The sequence below is a fragment of the Arachis hypogaea genome, chromosome 17 (genome assembly GCF_003086295.3).
Source record: "Arachis hypogaea cultivar Tifrunner chromosome 17, arahy.Tifrunner.gnm2.J5K5, whole genome shotgun sequence".
NCBI lineage: Eukaryota > Viridiplantae > Streptophyta > Magnoliopsida > Fabales > Fabaceae > Arachis > Arachis hypogaea.
Genome location: NC_092052.1, coordinates 49,093,650 through 49,110,522, shown reverse-complemented (window position 1 = coordinate 49,110,522; position 16,873 = coordinate 49,093,650).

Genomic DNA, 16,873 nt, shown 5'->3' with positions numbered 1-16,873 from the left:
TCAGAGGCAGAGGAGAAGAATTCTACACAATCAAACTTGGTGGAGTTCAGAAGCGAGAAGAACTCCGTCCACAACTCGAAGGTGAAGTAGAGAAGGTCCAGATCGGAGACATCCCGAACAAAACAACCAATATGGGAACGATTCTAAGAAGAGACATAAAAGAGTCACTCGTACAGTTCTTACGAGATAACGTCGATCTCTTTGCATGGAAAGCTGCAGACATGCCAAGCATAGACCCCAAACTAATGTGCCACAAGTTGGCGGTCTACCCAGGATCTCGGCCAGTACAGCAGAGACGAAGAAAACTTCGGACAGAACGATTCCAAGCTATGAAAGAGCAGGTACAAGCCCTACTGGAGGCAGGATTCATAAGAGAAGTCAAGTACCCACTATGGCTAGCCAACATCGTCTTGGTGAAAAAATCAAATGGGAAGTGGCGAATGTAAACCGACTACACTGATCTCAACAAAACCTGCCCAAAAGATCCTTATCCACTGCCAAGTATCGACGCGCTGGTGGATGCCTCCTCCGGTTATAAGTACCTTTCGTTTATGGACGCATATTCAGGATACAATCAAATCCCAATGTATCCACCTGACCAAGAAAATACCTCGTTCCTAACACCAAAAGCAAACTACTACTACATCGTAATGCCTTTTGGTCTTAAAAACGCGGGAGCTACTTATCAAAGGTTAATGAATAAAGTCTTTTCAGATCATATCGGAAAAATCATGGAAGTCTATGTGGACGACATGTTAATAAAGACACAAAGTGAAGAGACGCTATTATCTGACCTAGCCCAAGTGTTCGACACTATAAGAAGACATGGCATGCGACTCAATCCTGTAAAATGCACCTTTGCAGTAGATGCTGGCAAATTCTTGGGCTTTATGCTCACACAAAGAGGAATCGAGGGAAATTCGGATAAATGCCGGGCCATACTTGACATGAAGAGCCAAACTTGTGTCAAAGAGGTACAACAACTCAACGGAAGGTTGGCAGCCTTGTCCAGATTTCTAGCTGGATCGGCAATAAGGTCTCTCCCCTTCTACGCCACTCTAAGGAAGGCAAAGAAGTTTGAATGGACAATGGAGTGCGAGCAAGCCTTCCAAGATTTCAAAATATTCCTGGGACAACCACATATCCTAACTCGACCACAGGAGGAAGAACCACTCATATTGTACCTCGCAGTTGGAAGTCGGGCAGTAGCCTCAGCACTAGTTCGAGAAGATGACAAGGGGCAACAACCTGTATACTTCATCAGTAAAGCACTACAAGGGTCCGAGCTGAACTACCAAAAAATAGAGAAATTTGCTTATGCTCTCATACTAACATCTCGACGACTTCGTCCGTACTTCCAAGCTCACACCATTAAGGTTCGGATAAACCAGCCCATAAAAGGGATATTGCGAAAAACAGATCTAGCAGGCAGAATCTTACAATGGGCAGTCGAATTGTCCGAGTTCGACCTTCAATACGAAGCTCGGATAGCCATCAAATCACAATACTTAGCCGACTTCATTGCAGAATTTACAGACACCCCGGAAACCCCCACAGAATGGAATCTCTACGTGGACGGTTCTTCAAATAAGACTGGAAGCGGCGCAGCTGTGATAATTGAAAGCAAGCAAGGAACCCAAATCAAACTCTCCCTCAAATTTAGGTTCCCTGCCTCAAACAACCAAGCTGAATATGAGGCACTACTAGCTGGTTTGAAGCTGGCCAAAGAGGTCGGAGCTCAAAAACTCATTATCTTCAGCAACTCACAGGTGGTCACTTCACAAATAACAGGGAACTACCAAGCCAAGGATCCCACTATGAAAAATTACCTGAGTAAAACCAGGGAACAGCTCGGACAACTCCAAGAATATGAGATCTGCCACATAGCTCGCGAATAGAATACCCAAGCTGATGCACTTTCAAAACTAGGCAGCACGAAACCAGGGGGCAACAATAGAAGCCTCATCCATGAAATACTGCAGAATCCGTCAATCTCGGAAGAAGAAAAATTCCTAGCCATAACAGGTCAAGATCAAGGATGGATGGCTCCCATAATTAACTACCTCAAAGCAGAAACACTCCCTACAGATGAAAAGGAGGCAAAGAGGTTAAAACGAGAGGCACAACATTACACCATCATAAATAATACTCTATACAAGAGAGGGATCTCAATACCTCTGTTAAAATGTGTGCCGACTTCCAACACAAAGGAAGTTTTAGAAGAAGTACACAGTGGAATTTGTGGCAATCATCTCGGAGCACAAGCTCTCACCAAAAAGGTACTCCGGGCAGGATTTTATTGGCCAACTCTACAAAAGGAAGCTACAGAGTTTGTAAAGACATGTCTACCGTGCCAAAAACATGCCAACTTTCACATCGCCCCACCAGAGGAACTCATAAGCGTGACCTCACCATGGCCATTTGCAAAATGGGGACTCGACCTCCTCGGACCCTTCGCGCAGGGATCTGGACAAGTTAAATTCCTCATAGTAGGGGTAGACTACTTTACAAAGTGGATCGAGGCAGAACCCCTAGCTAATGCCACTGCTCAAAGAAGTCGAAAATTCCTATATAGAAATATTGTCACAAGATTCGGGGTCCCATACTCTATCACCACAGACAATGGCACCCAATTCACAGATACAGGCTTCAAAAAGTTAGTGGCCGACTTGAATATAAAACACCAATTCACTTCCGTAGAGCAACCCCAAGCCAATGGACAAGCTGAAGCTGCCAACAAAGTGGTATTGGCTGGGCTAAAACGGAGATTACAGGACGCAAAGGGAGCCTGCGCTGAAGAGCTCCCACAAGTCCTATGGGCATATCGAACAACGCTACATTCTACCACTAAGGAATCGCCCTTCCGGTTAGCATACGGAATGGAGGCAATGAACCCAGTAGAGACCTAAGAAGGGTCGCCTAGAGTGATCCACTATAATGAAGAAGCCAACCCCCAACTTCAAAGGGAAGAACTCGATCTACTTCCTGAAGTCCAATAGAGAGCTCGGATCAGGGAAGAAGCGCTAAAACGTCGAATGGCTTCCAGAAACTGGAGAAGAAAAGCTGGCAGCAAACTGGAAAGGACCCTACTGAGTCATAGAAGTACTTGGGAAGGGCTATTACAGACTGTCCGAACTTGATGGACGAGTACTTCCTAGGTCGTGGCACGCCTACAACCTAAGAAGGTACTATAGCTAGGGATGGTAGAGGATCTCAGCATAAGATGCACTCTTTTTCCTGAAAAAGTTTTTTAATGAGGCACCAAGCTGAGATCCACAAATTATCCGACTTAAAAGGATAAAAACTCCGCATGTACATATTTGCATTTTCTTTTAAATAAAATATATTAGATGTTTTACAAGTTTTTAAGACGCATTAATCTGAAACATTCATCGTCCGATTACAATGCAACAGATCGGCAGAAAGTGAAAAATAAATTCACTGCACGATCACAATAAAGACCAACAGAGATGAAAACTGTTCCGAGGGTTACCTGAAAATGTAGGTCGATCTCGGAGGAGATCTTCTTTGCTGGTCGGAGCTGTTGCGTCCGACTTGTTGATGGCGGCCGGAGCCGCCGTGTCTGACTTGTTGGACTGGCTGCACTGCTGATCCTTGGTCACCGGAGGGTGGGGGGTACCTGCAAGAGACTCCGATGCTTAAGTTAGCATGGGTATTAAATAGGTTTTACGTAGAATCAGAGTATGAGTTATACCTGGGTGCTCTAGTGTATTTATAGTAGTGTGGGCCGACCTTTCTGATAAGATAAGTTAGTTATCTTATCTTATCTTATCTTTATCTTGAGTGAAGTCAACTTATCTTTAAGGGAACCGCCTTTATCTCTATAGGCTTGGATTGCCTTTGGATTTGGGTCGTGCTCCTCTAGTTGGGCCCTTTACTGGGCTCTCCTGTCGATTTGGCCGAGCTCTTTAAAAAGAGGTCGGCTAGTCAGTCCTAAAGAGGTCGGTCGCTTTGTCGCCGATCATCCCGGGTCGATCAGCTCGACCCAGGGTATGAACAGTGCCCCTGCTTGAGCTCAGTCTTCTTTTTTGAGGTCGAGTCTTTGACTTCGGTCCTTCTCTAGCGAAGCCGAACTCAAGCACTTAGTCGATTCCTTTCTTTGTAGAATTTCGAATGTAGAACGTCTTCCTCTGAAAGCGCGCGCTTTTGTATTAGCGCTCATTTCTTAGGAACGTGTGAGGTTTTAAATACCCTCATTAATTAGCTTTTAATGCTCCGTTTCCCTTGGTTTTTATTTTGAATCTTTATACCCAAAAAACGGTTTCTCTTCCCTTGTTACCGTAACTTCCCTTTTCTTTCTCGCTTTCTGTTTTCGCCGGGGGTTTTGTAGTTTTCGCGTTTCTCCCTGCGACATTGCTTTTGTTCGGGTTTTCTCTTGTGAGTGGGTGATTTGCAGATTTCGTCTTCCATCTTCAATCTTTCTTTGAAGCTTGCCGCTTTTTCCAGGTTGGTTCTAGTTTTCTTGCTTCTTTTGTAGCTTCATCTTCAGTTTTTGGTAGAGCTTCGATTTTGCATGTTTTGAAAAGTTTGAATCCTTTCGTGGTCTTGTATTTGCTTGTCGCTGTAATGTGTTCTTCCTGACTTTCTGCTATGCATTCTCTTGGCATTTCCGTTGAGGCTGTCTAGGGTTTTTTTGTTGCTTCTGGTTGTTTTCTGTTTGATACCGTTTATCTGGAAAATTTGCATCTGTTTCTTGCTTTATTTGAAGGTTACTTTGCCTGATTCTGAGAAAGTTCGCATCTTTGATAGTTTCTTCTTCGCGCACTTGATTTTTAGGAATGCTTTTGATGGTAGACTGTGATGACTTTTTCTTTTTCTTGTTTTGAGAAATGCTTGGGTGGGAGCTGTAGATTTTCCTGGAAACCTTGCTTTGTTACTGCCTCCAAGGGATGCCCCAGGACTTTGGTTTGAGTCTTGGGGTTTTCCTTTGCTGTTTTTTTACCTGTATCGTATTAATCGAGTCGTTTTATCCCTTATCCGAGATGTTTTTGGTAACCCCATCTTCTTTTCTTATTATAGGGTTAGTTGGCCTCATGTCTTCTCGCAATAACATTGTAGAGATGTCTTCCCGAGTTCCTGAGGGGATGTCCGATTGGCTGGACTCCCTTGTCTTGCTGTGTGTTTCTGTTGTGGATGCTGAATTTTGCATAGAGCTGTGGAAGCGCCATAGGATTTGTGGTAATAGTGCCCGGGAGGGAGATTATGAGCTTGTTGCTCCTGATTCTGATGAGAGAGTTTGTTTTCCGACTTCCATCGAGGGGGAGCGTCCCTTTCTTTACGCCTATGAATACTTCTTCAGTCAGTTGAACGTTACTTTTCCTTTCACTGCCTTCGAGACCGACTTGTTGTGGTCGTGTAATATTGCCCCCTCCCAGCTTCACCCAAATTCCTGGGGTTTTATTAAGATTTTCCAGTTACTCTGCCGAGAATTAGGTGTAACACCTTCTCTGACTCTCTTCCTATACTTGTTTGTATCCGCCAAGCCTGGTGGTTCTTCGAAAAAGAAAGCTTCCTGGATTTTCTTCAGGTCTGCTCAGGGCCATAAAGTTTTTACTATGTATGATGAGTCCTTTAAGGACTTCAAGAATTACTTCTTTAAAGTTCGTGCCGTCGAGGGGGCCCGCCCCTTTTTTCTTGATGAAAACGATGAGCCCTCTTTCCCTCTATGGTGGCAGAAGGATGTGAAAGTGTCTCGCTATACTTGGGAGATGCTTGACGATGTTGAATGTGCTTTTGTTGTTGTTCTTGAGGATTTATGGGGGGCGCCTCCTCATCTTGATACAAAAGGATTTTTAAAAGATCCGTCTCTGGTTCGGACTGTTTTGGGTATTTGTCAGACTTGTTTCTATACTTGTTTTATTGGCTTTGCTTCCTCTTCTTGTGATTGTGATCCTTTGCTGTGGCTGTTTTTGCAGAGATGTCAAAAAATAATGATTCCATGAAGGCCTTCAAAAGGGCAAAAAAGAAAACTGCTGCCCGAAACATCTCAGCCAAGGCGGCTGGGGAGGGATCTTCGCAAGTTTCAATGAAGCCGCCCGTGCCGAGTTCTCCTGGTCCGAGGAAGGTGATCCCCACTCCTCATCTGGTGGAGCCCCCCAGTCTTCTGCTGCAGCTTCTGGTGCTCCTCCTAGTAAAAAGCAAAAAACGATTGAGCCTTTCAACCTTGATGCTCCTAACTTTGATGCGGTTGAGTTTGTAGATCAACAAATCGGCCCTTATGGTGTCCTCCCTATGGACGACGTGTCGCTTCTTCATCATTTTGATTATATAACTCGGAGTAGTATCAAGATGGCACACATGGGAGCGGCCCTATATCGAACTGCTCAAAGTCTTCCTCTCCATGCCACTAAAGCTTTTATGGAGGAGGCCAAACAGGAGTTTGATCGGATGAAAGGCTTGAAGGAGGAGCTTGAAGTGAAGGTGGCCAAGTTGGAAAAAGATTTGGAGAATGAGAAGTCGAGTTCCATCTCTCTGGAGGCTTCTGTGAGGCTGGCCGAGGACACGGCTATGAGACATAAGGATATTTATGTGACATTTTACCGGGAGGTGTTACGCCTGAGGGAGGAGTTGGAGAATGCCCGAGCTGATTACTCCGAGCTCCAAGGTCATCTTGTTGGTAGTGTAACTGTTGCCTATGAGAACCTGAAGGAACAAGTTCGGGTTATTGCTCCCGAGGCCGACCTGACCCTCTTCAGCCTAGATAACGTTGTCAGGGATGGCAAGATTGTCCCTGATGACGAGGATGATGATGATGTTGAACCTCCCCCTGTGTCCTCTGCCAAGGTGTCAACTCCTACTGTTCCTGCCGAGGTCGGCCCTCCCGCTTCTGATCCTGACTGCTAGATCTTAAACCGGGATGACGGTACTGTGGATGCTGTTCCTCTCCAGACTCGCCCTCTGTCTCCTTGGACTGATGCTACTAAAAAGTCTTCTGACCCTTAGGCCATTTATTCTGGATATTTATGTAGTTGGCCCGGCTTGTGGGCTTTTTAAACTCTTTATATTTTGTTAACTGCTGATACTTTCTCGTTGCTTGCCTAGCAACTTTTTGTTTTGACAAACAAAAGTAACTTTCTAGCTTTTGAGGTAGATTTTGGTGGCCTCTGAAGCTTTATAACTTTGTAGATTATATCATGCTTTCGCGCTTAACTTGGTATCTTTTTTGTTTTCTGAGGATGTTGGAACCCTGCTGGTGCACAAAATTGTGATCTCAGGCAATGACGCCAAAAACTCTGTACGCACGTCTTAATAAATTATTTTTCATTCACAACTTCGATACAACTAACCAGCAAGTGCACTGGGTCGTCCAAGTAATAAACCTTACGTGAGTAAGGGTCGATCCCACGGAGATTGTTGGTATGAAGCAAGCTATGGTCACCTTGTAAATCTCAGTCAGGTGGATATAAAATAGTTATGGAGTTTTCGAAAATAAATAATAAAATAAGGATAGAAATACTTATGCATATCATTGGTGAGAATTTCAGATAAATGTATGGAGATGCGTTCGTTCCTCTGAACTTCTGCTTTCTTGCTGTCTTCATCCAATCAATCTCACTCCTTTCTATGGCTGGCTTTATGTAAGGACATCACCATTGGCAATGGCTACTTTTGATCCTCTCTGGAAAATGGTCCGATGCGCTGTCACTGCATGGCTAATCGTCTAGAGGCATCACCGTTGTCAATGGCTGCATCCCATCCTCTTGTGAAAATGGTCCAAATGCTCTGTCACAGCACGGCTAATCATCTGAGGTTCTCGATCATATTGGAATAGGATTCACCCTCCTTTTGCGTCTGTCACTATGCCCAGCACTCGCGAGTTTGAAGTTCGTCATAGTCATTCAATCCCAGAATCCTACTCGGAATACCACAGACAAGGTTTAGACTTTCTGGATTCTCATGAATGCCGCCATCAATCTAGCTTACACCACGAAGATTCTGATTAAGAGATCCAAGAGATACTCATTCATTCTAAGGTGGAACGGAAGTGGTTGTCAGGCACGTATTCGTGGGGGAATGATGATGATTGTCACGTTCATCACATTAAACAGTAGTACTTTGCATTAATTCATGAGGAACAGCAGAGCTCCACACCTTAATCTATGGAGTGTAGAAACTCTACCGTTAAAAATACATAAGTGAAAGGTTTAGGCATGGCCGAATGGCCAGCCCCCAAAACGAGATCACAGGATCAAAAATACAATCCAGGATGTCAAATACAATAGTAAAAAGTCCTATTTATACTAAACTAGTTACTAGGGTTTACAGAAGTAAGTAATTGATGCATAAATCCACTTCTGGGGCCCACTTGGTGTGTGCTTGGGCTGAGCTTGAATGTTACACGTGCAGAGGTCATTCTTGGAGTTGAACGCCAGTTTGTAACGTATTTCTGGCGTTCAACTCTGGCTTGTGACGTGTTTCTGGCGTTTAACTCTAGACAGCAGCGTAGAACTGGCGTTCAACGCCCTTTTACGTCATCTAAACTCGGCCAAAGTATGAATTATTATATATTTCTGGAAAGCCCTGGATGTCTACTTTCCAACGCAATTGGAAGCGCGCCATTTTGAGTTCTGTAGCTCCAGAAAATCCACTTTGAGTGCAGGGAGGTCAGAATCCAACAGCATCAGCAGTCCTTCTTCAACCTCTGAATCTGATTTTTGCTCAAGTCCCTCAATTTCAGCCAGAAAATACCTGAAATCACAGAAAAACACACAAACTCATAGTAAAGTCCAGAAATGTGAATTTAACATAAAAACTAATGAAAACATCCCTAAAAGTAACTAGATTCTACTAAAAACATACTAAAAACAATGCCAAAAAGCGTATAAATTATCCGCTCATCACAACACCAAACTTAAATTTTTGCTTGTCCCCAAGCAACTGAAAATCAAATAGGATAAAAAGAAGAGAATATACTATAAATTCCAAACTATCAATGAAACATAGCTCCAATCAGATGAGCGGGACTTGTAGCTTTTTGCCTCTTGAATAGTTTTGGCATCTCACTTTATCCATTGAAGTTCAGAATGATTGACTTCTATAGGAACTCAGAGTTCAGATAGTGTTATTGATTCTCCTAGTTCAGTATGATGATTCTTGAACACAGCTTCTTTATGAGTCTTGGCCGTGGCCCTAAGCACTTTGTTTTCCAGTATTACCACCAGATACATAAATGCCACAGACACATAATTGGGTGAACCTTTTCAGATTGTGACTCAGCTTTGCTAAAGTCCCCAATTAGAGGTGTCCAGGGTTCTTAAGCACACTCTTCTTTTGCTTTGGACCTTGACTTTAACCGCTCAGTCTCAAGTTTTCACTTGACACCTTCACGCCACAAGCACATGGTTAGGGACACCTTGGTTTAGCCACTTAGGCCAGGATTTTATTCCTTTAGGCCCTCCTATCCACTGATGCTCAAAGCCCTGGGATCCTTTTTATTTACCCTTGCCTTTTGGTTTTAAGGGTTATTGGCTTTTTGCTCTTGCCTTTTGGTTTTAAGAGCTTTGGCTTTTTCTGCTTGCTTTTTCTTTTTCTTTCTATTTTTTTCGCTATATTTTTTTTTTTGCAAGCTTTGTTCTTTGCTGCTTTTTCTTGCTTCAACAATCATTTTTATGATTTTTCAGATTATCAAATAACATGTCTCCTTGTCATCATTCTTTCAAGAGCCAACATGTTTAACATTCTTAAACAACAACTTCAAAAGACATATGCACTGTTCAAGCATTCATTCAGAAAAAAAAAGTATTGTCACCACATCAATATAATCAAACTAAGTTCAAGGATAAATTTGAAACTCATGTACTTCTTGTTCTTTTGGAATTAAAACATTTTTCATTTAAGAGAGGTGATGGATTCATAGGACATTCATAACTTTAAGACATAGTTACTAACTACTAATGATCATGTAATAAGACACAAACATGGATAAGCACTTAACATAAAGAAAATGAAAAACAGAGAAAGTAAGAACAAGGAATGAGTCCACCTTAGTGATGGTGGCGTTTCCTTCTTGAGGAACCAATGATGTCCTTGAGCTCTTCTCTGTCTCTTCCTTGTCTTTGTTGTTCCTCCCTCCTTTTGCTTTTTGATCTTCTCTTATTTCATGAAGGATGATGGAGTGCTCTTGATGTTCCACCCTTAGTTGTCCCATGTTGGAACTTAATTCTCCTAGGGAGGTGTTGATTTGCTCCCAATAGTTTTGTGGAGGAAAATGCATTTGAGGCATCTCCGGGATCTCATGGTGATGAGCTTCATGCGCCTCTTGAGCTCCATGAATGGGCTCTCTTGCTTGCTCCATCCTTTTCTTAGTGATGGGCTTCTCTTCCTCAATGGGAATGTCTCCTTCTATGAAAGCTCCAACTGAGTAACATAGATGGCAAATAAGATGAGGAAAAGCTAGCCTTGCCCAAGGAGAGGGCTTTTCGGCTATTTTGTAGAGTTCAAGGGAGATGACTTCATGAACTTCTACTTCCTCTCCAATCATGATGCTATGAATCATGATGGCCCGATCCACAGTAACTTCAGATCAGTTGCTAGTGGGGATGATGGAGCGTTGGATGAACTCTAACCATCCTCTAGCTACAGGCTTGAGGTCCAGTCTTCTTAGTTGAACCGGCTTGCCTTTGGAGTCAATTTTCCATTGAGCTCCTTCCACACATATGTCCATGAGGACTTGGTCTAACCTTTGATTAAAGTTGACCCTTCTAGTGTAGGGGCGTGCATCTCCTTGCATCATGGGCAAGTTAAACGCCAAATTCACATTTTCCGGACTAAAATCTAAGTATTTCCCCTGAACCATTGTAATATAATTCTTTGGATTCAGGTTCTTACTTTGATCACGGTTCCTAGTGATCCATGCATTGGCATAGAACTCTTGAACCATTAGGATGCCGACTTGTTGGATGGGGTTTGTTAGAACTTCCCAACCTCTTCTTTGGATTTCATGTCGGATCTCCGGATATTCATTTTTCTTGAGTTTGAAAGGGACCTCGGGGATCACCTTCTTCTTGGCCACAACATCATAGAAGTGGTCTTGATGTGCTTTGGAGATGAATCTTTCCATCTCTCATGACTCAGAGGTGGAAGCTTTTGTCTTCCCTTTCCCTTTTCTAGAGGATTCTCTGGTCTTAGGTGCCATCAATGGTAATAGAAAAACAAAAAGCTTATGCTTTTACCACACCAAACATAGAATTTTGCTCGTCCTCAAGCAAGAGAAGAAAGAATAGATGAAGAAGAAGAAGAAAATATGGGGGAGAGAGGGGAGAGGTGTATTCGGCCAAGAAGAGAAGAGAGGGTTGTGTTGTGTGAAAATGAGGAAGAATGGAGGGCTTTATATAGGGAAGGGAGGGGGTAAAGGTTCGGCCATTTAGGGTGGGATAGGTGGAAAATTGTTTTTGAATTTTGAAGGTAGGTGGGATTTATTGGGAAGTGAAGATGGATGTGAGTGGTGAAGAGGTGATAGGGAAGAGAGATTGAGGTGATTGTTGAAGAGTTTTGGGGAAGAGTGTTTATGGGATTGTGTGAAAGAGGGGTGAGAAGAAGTGAGTGGAGGTGGGTGGGGATCCTGTGGGGTCCACAGATCCTGAGGTATTCAAGGATTTACAACCTTGCACAAAATTAGGCATGCAAAATGCCCTTGCACACAACTCTGGGCGTTCAGCGCCAGATTGGTGCTTGTTCTGGGCGTTGAACGCCCATTTGTTGCCCATTTCTGGCGTTGAACGCTAGAACCATGCTTGTTCTAGGCGTTCAGCGCCAGCTCTTCTCCAGGGTGCAATTCTGGCGTTCAAACGCCCAGATGCTGCCCATTCTGATGTTGAACACCAGCCAGATGCTTCTTACTGGCGTTTAAACGCCAGTGAGATCCTCCTCCAGGGTGTGATTTTTCTTCTGCTGTTTTTGATTCCGTTCTCAATTTTTTTTGATTTATTTTGTGACTCCACATGATCATGTACCTATAAAGACATATAACTAATAAAAATATAATTAAATAAAGATTGGGTTGCCTCCCAACAAGCGCTTCTTTAATGTCAATAGCTTGACAGTGGGCTCTCATGGAGCCTCACAGATGTTCAGAGCATTGTTGAGACTTCCCAACACCAAACTTAGAGTTTGACTGTGGAGGCTCTGTCATAAGGATGACCTCGAGTTTTAAACACAAGGGAGTCCTCATTCAATTGAAGGACTAGTTCACCTCTGTCAACATCAATCACAGCTCTTGCTGTGGCTAGGAAGGGTCTTCCAAGGATGATGAATTCATCCTCATCCTTCCCAGTATCTAGGACTATGAAATCAGCAGGGATGTAAAGGCCTTCAACCTTTACTAACACGTCCTCTACTTTTCCATAAGCCTGTTTTCTTGAATTGTCTGCCATCTCTAATGAGATTTTAGCAGCTTGCACCCCAAAGATTCCCAGTTTCTCTATTACAGAGAGGGGCATGAGGTTTATCCCTGAACCAAGGTCACACAGAGCCTTTTCAAAGATCATGGTGCCTATGGTACAAGGTATTAGGAACTTTCCAGGATCCTGTTTCTTCTGAGGCAATCTCAGTTGATCCAAATCACTTAGTTCATTGGTGAACAAGGGAGGTTCATCTTCCCTAGTCTCAATACCAAATAATTTGGCATTCAGCTTCATGATTGCACCAAGGTACTTGGCAACTTGCTCTTCAGTAACATCCTCATTCTCTTCAGAAGAAGAATACTCATCAGAGCTCATGAATGGCATAAGGAGGTTCAATGGAATCTCTATGGTCTCTAGCTGAGCCTCAGATTCCTTTGGTTCCTCAAAGGGAAACTCCTTATTGATCACTGGACGTCCCAGGAGGTCTTCCTCACTGGGATTCACGTCCTCTCCTTCCTTTACAGGTTCGGCCATGGTGATCAATTCAATAGCCTTGCACTCTCCTTTTGGATTTTCTTCTGTATTGCTTGGGAGAGTACTAGGAGGGATTTCAGTGATCCTTTTACTCAGCTGGCCCACTTGTGCTTCCAAATTTCTAATGGAAGACCTTGTTTTATTCATGAAACTCACAGTGGCCTTGGATAGATCAGAGACTATGTTTGCTAAATTAGATGTATTTTGTTCAGAGTTCTCTGTCTGTTGCTGAGTGGATGATGGAAAAGGTTTACTATTGTTAAACCTATTTCTTCCACCATTATTAAAGCCTTGTTGAGGCTTTTGTTGATCCTTTCATGAGAAATTTGGATGATTTCTCCATGATGGATTATAGGTGTTTCCATAAGGTTCACTGATGCGGGGAAAACTTGTCTCGCAACAAATCTCCCTTCGGCAAGTGTACCGAATTTGTCGTCAAGTAAAAACTCACAATAGAGTAAGGTCGAATCCCACAGGGATTGATTGATCAAGCAACTTTAATTAGAAGAATATTCTAGTTGAGCGAATCCAGAATTTGGGTTGAGAATTGCAGAAAATAAAATGGCGAGAATGTAAATAACAGAAAAGTAAATGCTAGAATTAAAGGATTGGAAGTAAATGACTGAAAATAAATTGCAGAATTATAAATGGGAATGGAGGATTTGCTCATAAAAGTAAATGACAGAAATTAAAGAGAATGGGTAAGATCAGAGATGGGGAGTTCATTGGGCTTAGAAGATGTTGCAATTCGCCGGATCAAGTTCATTTTCATCTCTTCCTCAATCAATGCACTCATTGATCTCCTTGGCAATCTTAAGTGATTGAATTACAATTTCTTGCAATTCAATCTCTCAAATCTTGATCAATAGCCAATTCCTTGGTCAATTGCTCATGAGAAGAGATGAAGTATGGTCACTGATTATACCACATGCATTTCCCAAATCAAGTATTGAGAGGGTTATAGTCACATACCCATCCAAACCCAATTTGGTCCAGCATGAGAAAGCATTTCTAGCTTGATCTCTTCATTCCTCTTTCAAGGTTCAAAAGAGATCCAAGTTTGAATAGCTTCTCTTCCAAGATAACTACTCAATTGGATGAAGATCGAAAGCTTTCAAGTAAAATCAAGAGAAAAGATAGAAGAAGAATAATGAAAATTAGTATTGATCCATCAAATTACAACAGAGCTCCCTAACCCAATGAAAGGGGTTTAGTTGTTCATAGCTCTTGAAAATGAAAACAAAGATGGAGAATACATCTTAAAACTAGAAAATGCAGAGAAGATAAAATACAGAGAGTAGTTCTCCTTTCCCAGCCTCCAGAACTCCTTTTACAATTCAAAGCTACTCCTATATATACTACTCTTCTCAGCTTCTAGTTTGCTCTTCAAGTCTTGGGCCTTTGGATCTTGAGTTTGAAGTAATTCTTTTCTTCATTTGGGCTTGGCTTTACTTGCAGAGAGAAAGTGCTAAGTGGGCAGAGATTTCAGCTCAGGGCGTTAGGGGTGTTAACATTTAGTGAAAGTATAAGTTCGAGAACGTTAGTGACACTTAACATTTTCACTAACGTTCCAATGTACCCCTTTGCCTCACGTTAGACCCTACGTTAACTAGGTTAACGTGGCTTCTAACGTGGCCTTGCCAACCTTCGAGAACGTTAGTGACACTCAACATTGTCACTAACGTTCCAATGTGCCCCTAGATCTCACGTTAGAGTCCACGTTAACTAGGTTAACGTGGCTTCTAACGTGGCCTTGCCAAACTTCGAGAACGTTAGTGACACTCAACATTGTCACTAACGTTCCAATGTGCCCTTAGATCTCACGTTAGAGTCCATGTTAACTAGGTTAACGTGGCTTCTAACGTGGCCATTCTTAGCCATCCCAACGTTAGTGACAATGTTGAGTGTCACTAACGTTGGCTCATCATTCATTCCTCATCGTTAGCTTCCACGTTAACTAAGTTAACGTGGGAGTTAACGTGGTGTGTTGCATCCTTAGGCCAACGTTAGTGACAATGTTGAATGTCACTAACGTTGGCTTTTCTTCCGCCTTTAACGTTAGAGGCCACGTTAACTAGGTTAACGTGGGCTCTAACGTGGCCACTCATGAGTGTTTGCCAACGTTAGTGACAATGTTAAGTGTCACTAATGTTGGTTCAACTTCCCTTTTCCACGTTAGAGTTCACGTTAACTTAGTTAACGTGACTCTTAATGTGGGCAATGATGGTTTTGAGAGTGTCATTGGCAATCACTTTTCTTATTAACCTTGCAAGTTTCCTCCCTTTCCTTGCTTCCTTTGGTCCTGAAGTCAAGCAATAAAGTGCATCAAAGTTCTAGTCCAAGTCATGGGCAATGCAACATATAATTTGTCACTAAACTTATGCCAAATCCTCATGAAATAATGTAAAATGCACAATGTATGCTTGAATCAAGGTGTAAGTGAATATCTACCCAAAACTAGCTTATTTCCTAAGGAAATGCATGAAACTAACCTAAAAACAGTAAAGAAAAGGTCAGTGAAATTGGCCAAGATGCCCTGGCATCACAACACCAAACTTAAAGCTTGCTTGTCCCTAAGCAAGTACTGGAACAAGAGAATGATGAATGGAATATCCAGAGGAATGAGTCATTCTTGTGGAAGTCATGTTACTGATTTTATGGTGGTTTCATGCATAGCAACTTAGGTTCATTCCATTACTGGCTTTCAGACCTTTATCATGTCCCTAAACACTTACTTTGTCTATATCCCATGAGACTTTTATTCCTTGATCCTTTTATTGTTATTTCAAGGGTTATTTGTGTTATTTAGGCTAAGTACTCTGTAAGGGGGCAACTCTTTAAGATAAGCTTTCAGCCAACACTCCCGAACCAGTTGGTTCAAGGTGCTAGGTGTTGAAGCACCCCTAAGGACTTACTCCCTCAAGTCTCTCCCCCATACATACACACCACAGGCATATAGTTTATTTATTTTCTTTTCTTGAGACCTTGGTGTCCAGCACCTCTTTGGGTTACTAAATGCTCTGTAGTGAGGGTTACTCTTGATAGTGGATTTTCAGCTGATAATCCCGGGTTAGTTAACCCAAGTTACCAAGTGATAAAGCACCCCTGAGAGCTTATTCATCCAAGCAGATCCCTTACACAGGAGTACCACAGACACTTGTCTCAAGGTCAAAACCATTGGTGTCTAGCCTTATTGCTTACTCTCTTTCTTTCTTTTATTTTTCACTTTCATTGTTCTTTTCCCTTTTCTCTTATTAGGATCTTGTCATATACTTAGTCTCATGGGTATATCCAAAGTCAAGTATTCAGGATAGATAGTTGTCCTCCTAACCTTGTGGTTGAACCAACTTAGCTAACTTATGACTACCCCAAAGATTCATGAATGCATTTCCACAATATGAACTCCACTCTAGTCTTTTAAACCAGAAATCATGGACCTATTCAGAAAGAAAACTTAAAAGACAGAATTTAAAAAGTTTAAACATGACATGGAAGCAGGTTCTATTTCATACAAGATCTTCCTCATTTAAAGTATAGAAAACGATGGACTAAAAAGAACTCCACCACCTTTCATTCATGTGGATGCCCATGCTCCCCTCCTTGCTTGTCCTCATTGTGTCTCTCTTGAGTACTTGTGCTCCCACTTCCTTTGCCTTTTCCAAGCAGCTTCTTCCAGAAACCACCATCTTCCATCTTCTTCTTGAGTGTCTCCTTTTGCTGTTTTACCTTCCTCTCTTCTTGTTCTACAAAATCTTTTTGGACCTCATCATATGTAGGGATGGCATAGTGTAGCTGATGCATGTTACTAGTCATGTAGTTCAACTTGGCTTGAGTGTTCACATAGAACTCCTCCCTATGTAGTTGCCTTCCTTCGTTGAGTACACTGAACTCATTGAAAGTTTTCATTTGGGCTATCTGCCGCTGGTTGAGTTCTTACAAGTGCTTCTCTTGGAGCTCTTGCCTCTCGTTCACTTGGT